The following is a 14,431-nucleotide window of genomic DNA, read 5'->3' as shown; positions in this document are numbered from 1 at the left end:
GCCCATTGGCTGTGGCAGCCAATAAATTTTAAAAATGAATCAAAATAAATAAATAAAAGAACTACTGGAATAGAAAAGGATTCTACCTGCAGTAAAAGTAAATAGATCCAAGAATGAAGTTTTCCCCAGTTCCTGAAATTATTAATGTCTATAATTGAGTATCCTACTGACAAAGCCCAGATCAATCAACTAGCACAGAGGGATAAAGTCTTTCTTCCATTTGGCTTATAATCAACAGAAAGGATTTAGCAGTCTGATTGAAAAGCCATCCTTTCTTTTTAGCTATGTTAATCCCAAGGTCTCAAACTCAGAGGGTCCAGGGAGTAGCCAAAATGTAAGTGGTATTTCCATGTTGGAGAGAAAAACCACAGACCGGCTTTTAAGGAATAGGCACCCAGAAGAGGCAGGAAGAGGCTGGGTAGAACAAATAGAAAGAACAAAAGATTCAGCAAGTAGGTCTGAGGCACAGCCAAGACATTCTTAGTAAGAGCACTTGACCAGCTTACCAGCAGTCTTGTTTGGCTTCATTATTTTGGGGCTGCTGGGAGGCCCAAGCCAAAGAAAGCTGAAAAGTTGAAATATTCTTTGCAATTCAGGCAGACCCAGGCTATTCTTCACATCCACAAGATCATCATCTTGGTTTTGTTGCCCTTTACTTTTGAAGGATGTTTGGCTCAGCTTAAAAATGGAACCAGGAAAAGTATATACCTTCCATAAGAGAGAATATGTTTGGTATATTCTGTAACCTCTTTTGCTCATGAAAATGAATGAGGAAAAATATTTTAGCCAAAGAAACCACTTTGATTATTAAGAGGTTCTCCAGTAGCAAACTCATCAGACAGAAAATCTTGCATAACGGGGAGTAACAGCTTCAAGTGATGTGTCTATATAAATAAAGGATAACTATAGTTATTTTATACACACCAATGTGAAATCACAGCTGCTAGTTCATTAGTTGGGGTTGACCTTCATATGCACTGAGTTCTTCCCAAGATATATTGGCATAATGCATGTGTGAATCCAAGCAGTGTGACCTTTTGTAATTGACAGGTAGAAATTTTATCAATTTGAAGGTTTTCTAAATACATCCCCCAAAAACTTTTTGGTATGACACCCAGGGTGCTGTTAACTACTGGGATCATTACGGCCAATTTAAGCCATAATCTTTCAACTTTAATTTTCAGATCTTGATACTTTGTGATCATATCCAGTTCTTTGTCTTCTATTATCTCCAGGAATTGCCACATCAATCATCTGCATTCTTTACTTTTCGACAACGGTTATATTTGGTGTGTTATGAGTCCAGACTTTATCAGTTTGTATTTCAAAATCCCACAATATTTTAACCTGCTCATTTTCAACAACTACTTTTTACTAAAGCCATCTTCAAAATCATTAATCCAGCCAGCATTTTTATTATAGTCTTTTTGAGTTTCCCATAGAAATTTCCAAAACATGATTGCTTCATTTCTATATTATTTTTCCTTTTCAGAATTTCTATTACCATTTATACTTCGGTAGAATTGCCTCTGGTCTGGTTGAAATAGCTGATTTTGCAGAAAATTGCAATATTTGCTACATATTGTTCAATTTTTCCAACTATGGTTGTTATTTGTTGCTTTATAATTTCCAAATTTTTCTAGTGTTAAGAGCCAATTTTTTTATTATGGTTGTCCTGATACTTACATTCTTCCATTTTTGTTCTTTCCTGTTTTTTATATTATTTCCACTTGATCTTAATTTCTTTATCTTGGCCTCTTATCTAATCTTCCACTTTGAGATTGAATATGAATTTGCTTTTGGCTTTCTAGTTTCATGCCCATTTCTTCTCTAACTGCTACTTATGTACTATACCTGATTGGTCTGTTTACAGATGTTATTTTAATTCTTGCAATCGCCTTATTCACATCCTTCATTATAGGTACCAGGTCTTTAGGAAACATTACTTTCAATGATTACAGTCTTTGTCTTTCTACTGGTAATTCTGCATATGCCCTATCCCAAAGGTGCTTTTTCGAAGAGGCAACTGGACTTTCTGGTTTCCAGAAAGTCCAGTTACCTCTTGAAAAAGCACTCATGGGACAACCATGACCTGTATGATTGAAAATCTCCATAGACAGTTGCATATGCCATAATTTTGTCTTTTGATTCTTCTTCTTGAGGGGGTCAATTCATATGTTTTTCCAGTGCTGGCATTGGTTCTGTTGTTATTACTTCTTCTATGTGATTATTACTGAGGTCCACATCAGTTGTTTCCTTTATATTCCCAGCTGTTATTATTTGAGTTCCTTCTATTTTTCTACTATTGTTTTGAGGTCTTTCAATTTTATAATTTTTCTGAATCTCTTCCAATTCTGCTTCCCTGAATAGTTTATTTCTGATAATGAAACTCTTTTGACTTAGTTATTGTTGTTCAGTAAAAATAGAGCATGGATAAATTATTTTCCAATGTTCAAATGTTCAGTTTAAGTAGCCCTTTGTTGGTTCCAATTTATAACAGCAGGCCATTATGGTGTGGTTTTCACAAGCAGTATATTTTTGTTTTGTCTATGGTTGTTGTTCCAGTAATCCTAAAGAGCTAGGCCCTGGTTTCTTAGTCAAAACTCTTGAGTCCCATTGCCCATTTGTCGAAGTGGCACAGTGGTTAAATGCAGCACTGTAGGCTACTTCAGCTGACTGCAGTTCTGCAGTTCGGTTGTTCAAATCTCACCAGCTCAGGGTTGACTCAGCCTTCCATCCTTCCGAGGTGGGTAAAATGAGGACCCAGATTGTTGTTGAGGGCAATATGCTGACTCTGTAAACCGCTTAGAGAGGGCTGAAAGCCCTATGAAGCGGTATATAAGTCTAACTGCTATTGCTATTGCTATTGTCAACATATCCCAGGAACTCTAACATTTGATGCAAGGAGAAACTTCCTAACAGAAAGAACAATTAACCAGTATAGATGCTTCATCACTGGAAGTTTTTAAGAAAAGACTGGACAGCCACCTGTCTGAAATGGTACAGGTTCTCCTGCTTGAGCAAAGATGTTGGACTAGAAGACCTTCAAGATCCTTTCCAGCTCTATTCTGTTTGAAACATTGTCTGCCAATCCCACTAAAAATGGTCTGGGATGGGTGACCTTTCTGATAGAATACACCACTTCCAGCATGGCTTTCTACTTCATCAGTGCATCACAAGCCCATAACCCCATGGCAATAGACTATCAATGATCATTGCCATTTTATTAAATAGTTTTGAAGACTCTGGACATAATAAGTTAAATGCAGTTGGGAAAATACAGAACCTCGTTGAAATTTCAGTTCTTATTGGTATAAACAATTTAACATTCATTAAAGAATGAGCTTGGAAAAGTTCCAATGAACTTGCAATTTTCTTTGGCTAAAAGTTGGAATTGAAACAGAGTGAAAAGGGTTCAGAAACGGTGACAAAAGCACCATTTTTTGCTATCCTTGGACATTTCTCCATTAGGATTTTCCAAAGAAAATTAATCTAGATGGAAGTAGTTAAAACAGTGAGCAAAGCAATATTTGAAAGATATTCTCGCTTGATGTATTATCCTCCAGTCAAAGTCTGCTTTGGGAGACAGGGATCCACTTCAAGTAAATGAGTCACTTTTGCTTCCTGGCCAGAACAATTAAACTTCTTGTATAATAAAACATGACCTGAAGCCTGCCCTTCAGCACATCATCTCTCCTCAAACCCCTAGAGGTCATTCCTGACATTTAACAGCTCAGAAATTTCAGTTTCTTAGGCTTCGGAGGCCAATTTCAAATCTTTAAAACTAAAATTAGTTTATTAAGCATTCTTTTTTTAATGTTTAATTTATTGGATTCTTTTTTTTAAAAAAAGGCTTCTATATAGGATTAGTCAGACACATACTCCTTTTATCATCCCAGAAAGATTTTTTTTTCCATAAGAAGTCCCAAAGCAGGAATTGTCTATAATGTCAATTCTTCTTTTGAATTTTTGCTGATTGTTGCCCATCGGCCCTTTGAAAGTGCTCCAGAGTGAACAATGAGGAGAAACAGTTAATGCATTTTGCAACTTGCTGCTTCTTTATTGCTAGCAGCTGAACCATTTGGGGTGGTTCTCTCCCCCCCTCCTCCTTTTGTTACTGATCTCTTGCCATATTGTGCATACAATCCCCTAACTACATTAGCTCATTTCTACTCTGGCCTTCAAGATTAGCTCATCTGGGTTATGTACTTTGGTGTGTAGGTGTTGAGTGTTAAACTATAACTTAACTTTTCTTTTGAAATTGCATTCTAAACAATAAGAATTAAGTTTGATCTTTTCTTGTTTTCCATGATACTGTACTCAACACAAACAAGAACTGCATTTCATGCCTCACCAAGAGAGGGCTGGAAGGCGTCAGGGTTTTCTAACGCCTCCACAGTTACCACCACCCTCTGATCCACACCCCAATTAAGCCCTTCGTGTTTTGGAATGTTTCTTTCACCGTAAAATGCTTGTTTCTAAAAAAGATTTTGGTCTTAATTTCTAGATAAACAGGAAGCAAGAGATAAAGATGAAAACAGCAAAATTACCCCCCCCCCCAAATATAATCCATTGCATATGTAGAAAAAAAATGAGAGGGTAACAAGAACGCATATTCACTTACCCTTATTAGACCATTATGACCATTAGTAGTAGCACAAAAGCAAAAACAGGGTTTCACTATGTTCCCAGATCTTTTGTTGTTTTGTTTCGTTCAATCAACTTGCTTCCTTCATAGAATTCTCCAGAGAGGAAGTTAGTGTATGCTTATGTTTAAACATTGTTTTCTTCTATAACCCTCATATTGCGCCCATCATTTTTCATATGTAAATTCTCTTAAGGATGAAAAATAGATGCCTCGTTTGAGTAGCCGCCCCAGTTATATCTCATGTATAAACTCTACTTTTCATTTAGCTGCAGTCCCTCTGTAAAGGAAAGCATATTTAATCTAATAGAGATTTCATACATCAGGAAAGAGGGGGAGGGAGGGGGCGGAGGGAGAGAGGGAGAGGGAGAGAAGGATAAAAAACCATATAATGGGGAATCTTTTTAAACAGCAGAGGTAGGAGCTACTGTACAAGGAGAAGAAATCACCCCAAATTGTCTGCATCTCTATTGCACTAATGGAAGACTGTAATTGGCCAGCAAAAGAGAATTCTAAGAATAATGTGAAAAAATAATTCCCTTCTGCAATCTGGGGATCACGTATGTAGAGAACACTGCAGGAACAAAATGGCAAGTGGTCAATTTTCTTCAAAAGTCTTCTTTGACTGCTATGGTTTTACAAGCTTGGGAAGGTATATGTCATGTAGCATCTAATAGCCTTCCTGCTATCACAGCACTAGTAAATGAATCATTGGGTAGCAGAGGGAGCCTTTATATGCTGGCATGGACCTTGCAAAATTTGATAAAACCACTGTAAGTAGATAAGCCATTAATTAGTCTATATCAATTTCTGTTGTGGCCCAGCAGCGGGCGGCTGAGCTGTTGGTGGAATCTGACAGCAATGAACACTATGGGACTGCCCTGGAAGCTGAGGAAGACTCTGGGAGGTGTTCGGAGTCAGAGCAGGGACTAGAGAGGCCTGTTGGCTACCAGGTGGCATCTGAGTAAGGGAGCAGTGAGGAGGAACAGAGGAAGGTTGTCCCTGACGTGCGGATGCGTAGAGCTGAGAGGAGGAGGGAGCAGCTTTGGAAACAGGTTCATAGAAGGAAATAGGAAACAGTTGGCTACCGAGTGGCCTCTCCCAGAGAGCTTATAGGTGGGGCGATGGAATGGAAACAACAGTTATTTATCCAGGTGTAGCGAACGTTTGAAGAAATCCGTGAGTTCAGGCCTTGTTTTCCTAAGAGATAGTTTTCTGGGCTCCCAGCCAAGGGATTGCCTATCTCCCTCCTTAGTCATGGCAGACAGCCAAGCCGGCGTCAGTATAAGTTAGAGGCTTGAGACAGAATCGTTTGTTTCCTGCCTTTTAAAACAGATTTACATATAATCTATAATGGAGCAGCTTTGTGCCAAAAACATGCAGCTCACGCAACAGGCAGCTGTGCTGGCTGCCCAGGTGGCTCAGCTCCAAGTTCCCGCTGCTCTACCCCCACCTCGGAGGAAATGCCCGGTTGCAGTGCCTGATAAATTCGATGGCAACCAAGCCATGTTCCTGCCTTTTTTGGGACAATGCCAGCTGTTTAGCAGCTTGAGAGCAGAGGATTTCCCCACTGACTGAGATAAAGTGGGGTTTATGATTAGCCTTTTCTCTGGCTCCGCAGCTCGTTGGGCTACCCCACTGCTGATACAGGCTAGCCCTTTGCTGGATGACTTCAGGGGGTTCTGTGACCACCTCGGGTTAATGTACGAGGACCCCATTAATACAGAGATGGCTACCAGACGTCTGAAGACTCTTGCAGGAATATATCAGTGAGTTTAGGCTACTTAGCCAGGATTCAGCTTGGAATGAGGCAGCCCTTATGGACACATTTCAGGATGGGTTGTCAGAAGAATTTAGAGATTTAGAGAGATTTAGAGATTTATTAACATTTATAGGCCGCCCTTTTCCCTGAGGGGACTCAGGGCGGCTTACATAAAATCAAGGGAGGGATATACAAACAATAACGTAGACAAACATAGAATAAAATAATGAGCAACATTCATTCATCATTCGGGAGGGGCAATTATCTTTGTCCCCAGGCCTGACGGGCTAGCCAGGTCTTAAGGGCTATGCGGAAGGCCTGGACGGTGGTGAGAGTACGAATCTCCACGGGGAGATCGTTCCAAAGGGTCGGAGCTACTACTGAAAAGGCTCTCCTCCTTGTAGTTGCCAGCCGGCACTGGCTGGCAGATGGAACCCGGAGGAGGCCCAATCTATGAGATCTAATTGGCTGCAGGGAGGTAATTGGCAGCAGGCGGTCTCTCAAGTACGCAGATCCACTACCATGGAGGGCTTTGTGGGTGACTAGTAGCACCTTGAAGCGCACCCGGAGATCAACAGGTAGCCAGCGCAGCTCGCGGAGGATGGGTGTTATGTGGGTGAACCGAGGTGCACCCACGATCACTCGCGCGGCCGCGTTCTGGACTAGCTGAAGTCACCGGATGCTCTTCAAGGGCAGCCCCATGTAGAGCACATTGCAGTATTCCAGCCTAGAGGTCACAAGGGCCCGAGTGACTGTTGTGAGGGCCTCCCGATTCAGGTAGGGTCGCAACTGGCGCACCAGGCGAACCTGGGCAAATGCCCCCCTGGTCACAGCCGTCAGATGGTGGTCAAAGGACAGCTGTGGATCCAGGAGGACTCCCAAGTTGCGAACCCTCTCTGAGGGGTGTAGAATTTGACCCCCCAGCCTGAGCGATGGAATACTGGTCGAATTGTTGGGAGGGAAGCACAACAGCCACTCGGTCTTTTCCGGGTTGAGTACAAGCTTGTTAGCCCTCATCCAGTCCATAACGGCCTCAAGGCCTCGGTTCATCACATCCACCGCTTCATTGAGTTGGCACGGGGCGGACAGATACAACTGGGTATCGTCCGCATATTGATGGTATCTTATCCCGTGCCTGCGAATGATCTCACCCAGCGGTTTCATGTAGATGTTGAATAGTAGGGGGGATAAGACCGAACCCTGAGGCACCCCATATGTTAGGGGCCTAGGGGTCGATCTCTGCCCCCCCACTAACACCGACTGCGACCTGTCCGAGAGGTAGGAGGAGAACCACCGCAGCACAGTGCCTCCCACTCCCACCTCCCGCAGTCGTCGTAGAAGGATACCATGGTCGATGGTATCGAAAGCCGCTGAGAGGTCAAGGAGAACCAGGATGGGGGGATGACCTCCATCTCTGGCTCTCCAAAGATCATCGGTCAATGCGACCAAAGCGGTTTCTGTGCTGTAACCGGGTCTGAAGCCTGACTGGAAGGGCTGCAGGATTGCAGGATGAGCTGGTGTGTGTGTGGATAGGCCACCGACGTTCAACACACTGGCCCATCTGTGTCTCTGGATTTATGTGCAGTTGCAGAGGCGGGGAAGTCACCATATGTCCCAGGAGAACAGCATGGTTACGGCCATGCGTGAGACTCCAACTCCACAGAGGAGCCCATGGAATTAGGTGCAGCCAAACCCTGCTTGTCGATAATGGAGAAAGACAGATGTCACTTAGGGGGGTTGTGTTTTTATTGTGGATATCCTGGGCTCATGGCAGTCTTTTGCCCCAAGAAGAGACAAGGGGAGTCAGTTACTGGACCTACCCCCCCAGCCCCAAAACGTTTTGTCAGGAAATACCCCCAAGCCTATCTAAGGGAGACCTTGGGTCAGGCACACACCAATTCAGAGCCATGCTCAGAGACAGTGACTTGTAGGCCTCCCCAACACCTGAGCCTGGCATCACGAACAGTCCTGTCCAGTAGTCCGCAGGAGATTCCGGCCTATGCTCTGGTTGATTCCGGGGCTACCACAAACTTCATGGACGAGATGTTTGCAACCAAGCATGCAGTCCCTCTATGTCTGGTAGATCCTCCTATGCTTGTGGAGACCATTGATAGCCAGGTGCTTCTGTCTGGACCTATCAAGGCTGCCACGCAACCCTTAGGCCTGGTCATTGGGGCTCATGCGGAAGCCGTCCAGTTCTATGTTACCTCTGGCCTGCATTTCCCTGTGGTCTTGGGCTTGGCTTGGCTTCGGGCACATGACCCACAGATCTACTGGTCCCAGAACCTTGTCACTTTTCCAGCCTTGCAATGTGTGGATCACAGCCATCATGTCTGTACAGGCTAGCTTCTGAGTCCACACGGGGTGTGCTTGCCTTCCAACATAGCAGATTTTGCAGACCTGTTCAGTGAACAAGCAGCAAACCAATTGCCACTGCACCAGCCATATGATTGCCCCATCGATTTGATTCCAGACACGGCGCTCCCCATGGGTCGTTTGTATTTGATGCCAGACCTGGAGTTGGCCGCATTGTGGGACTTTTTGGACAAAAACCTAGCTCGGGGTTTTATCCGACCCTCATCTTCGCCACTGTCTGTCCCAGTCTTGTTCATCAAAAAGAAGAGCAGAGATTTGAGATTCTGTTATGACTACTGTAGACTTAATTCTATCATGGTGTGCAATTGATATTCTCTGCCCCTTATTCCTGAACTGTTGGAGTGGCTCAGAGAGGCTACGGTTTTCATGAAATTGGATCTGCATGGAGCCTACAATCTGGTCCAGATCCGGCCCAGGGATGAATGGAAGATAGCATTCGGCACCAGTACAGGCATTTTGAGTATATGATCATGCCTTTTGGGCTGACCAATGCCCCCGCCATCCTCCAACATTTTTTGAATGACATCTTCTGGGACCTTTTGGACCAGTTTGTCATTATTTATCTTGATGACATTTTAATTTACTCATCCTCCTGAGAGTCATTGGCAGCACCTACGCCTGGTCCTACAACGGCTCCATGATAATCGCTTGTATGTGAAACTGGAGAAGTGCCAGTTTTGGCAGTCCACGATCAAGTTCCTGAGGCATCATATCTCTCCTGAAGGCATTGCGATGGAGCCGGGCAAGGTGGAGTTTTGCGTAGTTGGCAACCTGCTCGGTGAGTGAAGGATGTCCAGCAACTCCTTGGGTTTGCCTGCTACTATCGGACCTTTATCCCTGGCTTTGCTTCCCTGACTGCACCCCTCACTCAGCTCCTTCAGAAAAAAGTTCCATTTCACTGGACTGCCCCTGAGCAACAAGTGTTCCAGGCCTTGGAGCAGACATTGATGAAAGAGCCCATTTTGAAGCATCCTGACCTCCCACTCTGTTTGTAGTGGAGGCGGATGCCTCTGTCTTCTGGATTTACCATGGTGTTCATGGTGGTAGACATGCTGATGAGGATGGCGCATTTTATCCCATGTTGGAAATTACCGACAGCCCACACCACCACTAGCATGTTTATCCAACATGTTTTCAGGCTGCACGGCCTACCTGACAGGGTCTTGACGGACATAGGAATGCAATTTACAGCCCAGTTTTGGAAAGGGCTGATGACAGCCTTGGATGTAAAGATATGCTTGTCCTCAGCGCACCATCCCAAAACCGACGGAGGGATGGAAAAAGTGATTGTGATTTTGGAGCAGTATATTTTATGAACCAGTAGCAAAATGATTGGGCGGACTACCTGGCAGTGGCAGAGTTTGCATTCAATAACTCACAGCACACATCCATGCAAATGACGCCATTCTCGGCCAATGTAGGATATCATCCTCGGTTCTTTCCCCTCACACCAATCAACTCACCAGTCCCTGCATCTAAGGACTTTCTGCCAGAACTACAGGCGGTCCATCAAGTGGCATGACGATATCAGGATAAAGCCAAGGAGGGCGGCTGAGCTGTTGGTGGTATCTGACAGCGATGAACACTATGGGACTGCCCTGGAGGCTGAGGAAGACTGCGGGAGGTGGGGATGGGAGGCACTGTCCTACGGTGGTTCTCCTCTTACCTCTCGGACAGGTCGCAGTCGGTGTTGGTCGGAGGGCAGAGATCGACCCCTAGTCCCCTGAATTATGGGGTGCCGCAGGGTTCGATCCTGTCCCCCCTCCTATTTAATATCTAAATGAAGCCGCTGGGTGAGATCATTCGACGGCACGGGATAAAATACCATCAGTATGCGGACAATACACAGCTGTATCTGTCCGCCCCGTGCCAACTCAGTGAAGCGGTTGACATGATGTGCCAGTGCCTCGAGGCTGTTAGGGACTGGATGGGGCTTAACAAGCTTGTACTCAATCCAGATAAGACCGAGTGGCTGGTGTGTTTCCCTCCTACTAATTGGCCAAGTGTTCCATCTCTCAGGCTGGGGGGGTCAAACAGTACACCCCTCAGACAGGGTTCGCAATTTGGGAGTCCTCCTGGAACCACAGCTGACGTTTGAACACCACTTGTCGGCTGTGACCAGGGGGGCATTTGCCCAGGTTCGTCTGGTGCACCAGTTGCGTCCCTACCTGAACCGGGAGGCCCTCACAACAGTCACTCGCGCCCTTGTGACCTCTAGACTGGATTACTGCAACGTGCTCTACATGGGGAAGCCCTTGAAGAGTATTCGGAGACTTCAGCTTGTCCAGAATGCAGCCGCACGAGCGATCGTGGGTGTACCTTGGTTCACCCACGTAACACCTATCCTCCGCGAGCTGCACTGGCTGCCTATTGGTCTCCGGATACGCTTCAAGGTGCTAGTCGTCACTTATAAAGCCCTTCATCGTATTGGACCTGGGTACTTGAGAGACCGCCTGCTGCCAATTACCTCCACTAGACCGATTAGATCCCACAGATTAGGCCTCCTCCGAATTCCATCCGCCAGCCAGTGTCGACTGGCGACTACCCGGAGGAGAGCCTTCTCTGTGGCTGCTCCGACCCTCTGGAACGAACTCCCCGTGGAGATTCGAACCCTCACCACCCTCCAGGCCTTCCACAAAGCCCTCAAAACCTGGCTGTTCCGACAGGCCTGGGGCTAAAGAGCTGTTGCCCCCGTCTCGAATGGTATGACTGTTGTGACTTTTAAATTATATATTGTTATGCTTGTTTTTTAAATTCTTGTCTGTATCCCCCTTCCCCGGTTCGAGTTGTGAGGGCGGCATATAAATACAATAAACTGAACTAAACTGAACTGAACTGGGGGATGTTCAGAGTCAGAGCAGGGACTAGAGAGGCCTGTTGGCCACCAGATGGCATCTGAGTGAGGGAACAATGAGGAGGAACATAGGGAAGTTGTCCCTGATGTGCGGGTGCATAGAGCTGAGAGGAGGAGGGAGCAGCTTTGGAAACAGGCTCATAGAAGGAAATAGGAAACAGGTGGCTACTGAGTGGCCCCTCCCAGAGAGCTTATAGGTGGGGCGATGGGATGGGAATTTTGCAGGAAACAACAGTTATTTATCCAGGTGTAGTGAACATTTGAAGAAATCCATGAGTTCAGGCCTTGTTTTCCTAAGAGATAGTTTTGGCTCCCAGCCAAGGGGTTGCCTATCTCCCTCCTTAGTCGTGGCAGACAGCCAAGCCGGCGTCAGTATAGATTAGAGGCTTGGGACAGAACAAATTTCTATCAAAACTCTCACTATTCATAAAAGAAAGCTAGGTGTAGGCTTTGTGATATCAAGGAGTAGTTTGTGCTTGCAAGGAATATATAAGTGGTACATTGAATCCAAAAGTTTAAGTTAGTGTAGCTTGATAAGAAGATTCCTATGGGTTTTGAGCTTTCTCAGGCTCCATGGTTATGAGAATTTTATCTTTCAAGATTTGACAGTCCTAGAAATTATAGACAGATTATAGGTTGGTGTTTGAAATGGATGGGAAAAAAGACTGCTTACTTGATGAGCAATCATAGATTGCTCAACTCTTCAGGGGTAAAAGATTATATTTGCAGCTTTTTAAGCTATTTCTTTTTAAAGTTAATTAAATCCTTGGGGGTTATTGAAAATCATAATAATCTATTATTAAAGATACTTTGTACTATCGCCTAAAGGCTGCTTGCCTCCTGTGTTGAAAGTGGATGCAAATTAAGATGGCATAAGTAATTGCTATCCAGATTACAATCCATTCCTCTGTTTTGGCAGTGGTGCTGGCTAGGTGATCTGCATGAGTGGTGGTTACCAGAACCCTCAAGGGCAAGTGGGCATTCCTAGTACAATGTGCACTAGCCAATTATAGTGCAGGCTTCCACATCAGTTAGGAAATAATGCAGAGAAAACAGGCCACATAGGTTTGTTGTGCCAGCAGAAGGCAAATCACTTCTGATGAGAAGGAGAAAGATGAATGAATTGCCTTTGTAGAAGATAGGAATGTGTTGAGGATGATATGCATTCCTGTCCTTTAGAACAGTGAGCCTTCTAATGCTAGAGCAAGCAAGATATGCAGATGAGCCCTTGGAAATTATTGTGACATGCTCTTAACCACTGGGAAGGGAAGCCAGTTTATTCCCACGATTCATGAGAGCAACCTAGAAACTTGAACAGACTTTTAGTTCCTTGCCTTTAGACTATATTTGTTTGTTTACTTGTGTACATAATTTATATGGCTGCCCATCTCAGAGTAATGGCTTGGGGTGGCATTCATTGATTAAAACACAAAAACCATGGATACAACCTCCCAGCATCTGAGGATAAAACAATGGTCCATTCATAGAGAAACACATCAACAGCAGCTGAGCTCACATAACCTCTGACCCAAATGCCTGAGGAAAGAGGTCTTCAGTGCCTTTCAAAAAGAGAATAGGATCAGAACCACCTGGACTTCTGGGATGCTGCACTGATAAAGTACAATTCCGGGGTCCAACAAATGGCATTGTTTGATAGAAGGGAGCCAGGTTCTCTTCTAGAACTGGTCAGGTAATGAAGAAAATGGGAAAAAGCAGTCTAACATACCACCTGGCTTTCTGTCATGTGGGGCTTTGCACATTAAACCAAGCTCAAAACCCTACTGGGAGGCAGTGAAGCTCATTTAGCAGAAATATTATTTGGGAGTAATGAAAAATGCCAAAAATTGCCTATGCCACTGCTTTCTGGACCAGTTGCAGCTTGCCAATCTTCTTCAAGGACAGCTTCATGTAGATATTTTATAGTAATTCAATATGGCTCCTATAGCCCAGAGTGACTAGATCCTGGATTACACAGAGCACAGGAAATTAGAAGATGTCATTAATACTAAATGAGGGATCTTCCTGAGAAAAGTAAAAGACAGTGCTTCCCCCGGTTTCTCACCGTATTTCCCTCGCCTTCTCATCACCCTAAAAGCATCGCCTACCTCTTTCTCCAGCCGTCACAAATTGATTCACCCCAAGCCCAAAGGTTTCAACATATTATCCTACTTCTCAACAACACCATCAAAAGGCTGGCACTAGTGTCGAAAATTCTTCTGCCTTCCACCAGCCTCTTGTAGCTTAAGCACCAGCTATCCAACCTCTGTTCCTACAAGAATACATCAAATAGTTACCTATTTGACCCAATGCTATCTGCATCCATCCTGCAGATGGGAAACTTAGATATAGGAGGAAGAGCCACAGCCTATAAGGTAAGTCTGACCTAGGATCCACCCTTGCTATCCTTATCTTTCAGCCAGGAGATAATAATAACTGTATCCGGAGAAATATATACTTGAGTTAACATTTATAGAAGAATAAAAATGCAAATATTTAACAAAGCCAATATTTAATAGACTTCACTGATATACTTTGAATGGTAGCACACTACAGAAAGAATGTGGACTCTTTAGTGCTCTCTTAGCTTGATTGTTCTCTTGCAGATGTTCTGTTAGCCAAATTAGGCAACTAGTTCATGTAATGAAATGTCTGCAAGAAAACAACGAAACTCAAAGAGCACCAAAAAGTCCACATTTCAACCCTGTACTACAAATATCCTCTTTTATTGGCACAGAAAGAATGTAGAAGTGAAATCTGGTAGAGACTCATTGGATTTAATTCAGCTTGAAATTTT

Source organism: Thamnophis elegans, chromosome 4, assembly GCF_009769535.1.
Source record: "Thamnophis elegans isolate rThaEle1 chromosome 4, rThaEle1.pri, whole genome shotgun sequence".
In the NCBI taxonomy this organism is placed as follows: Eukaryota; Metazoa; Chordata; class Lepidosauria; order Squamata; family Colubridae; genus Thamnophis; species Thamnophis elegans.
Note: the sequence above shows the minus strand (reverse complement) of the source record.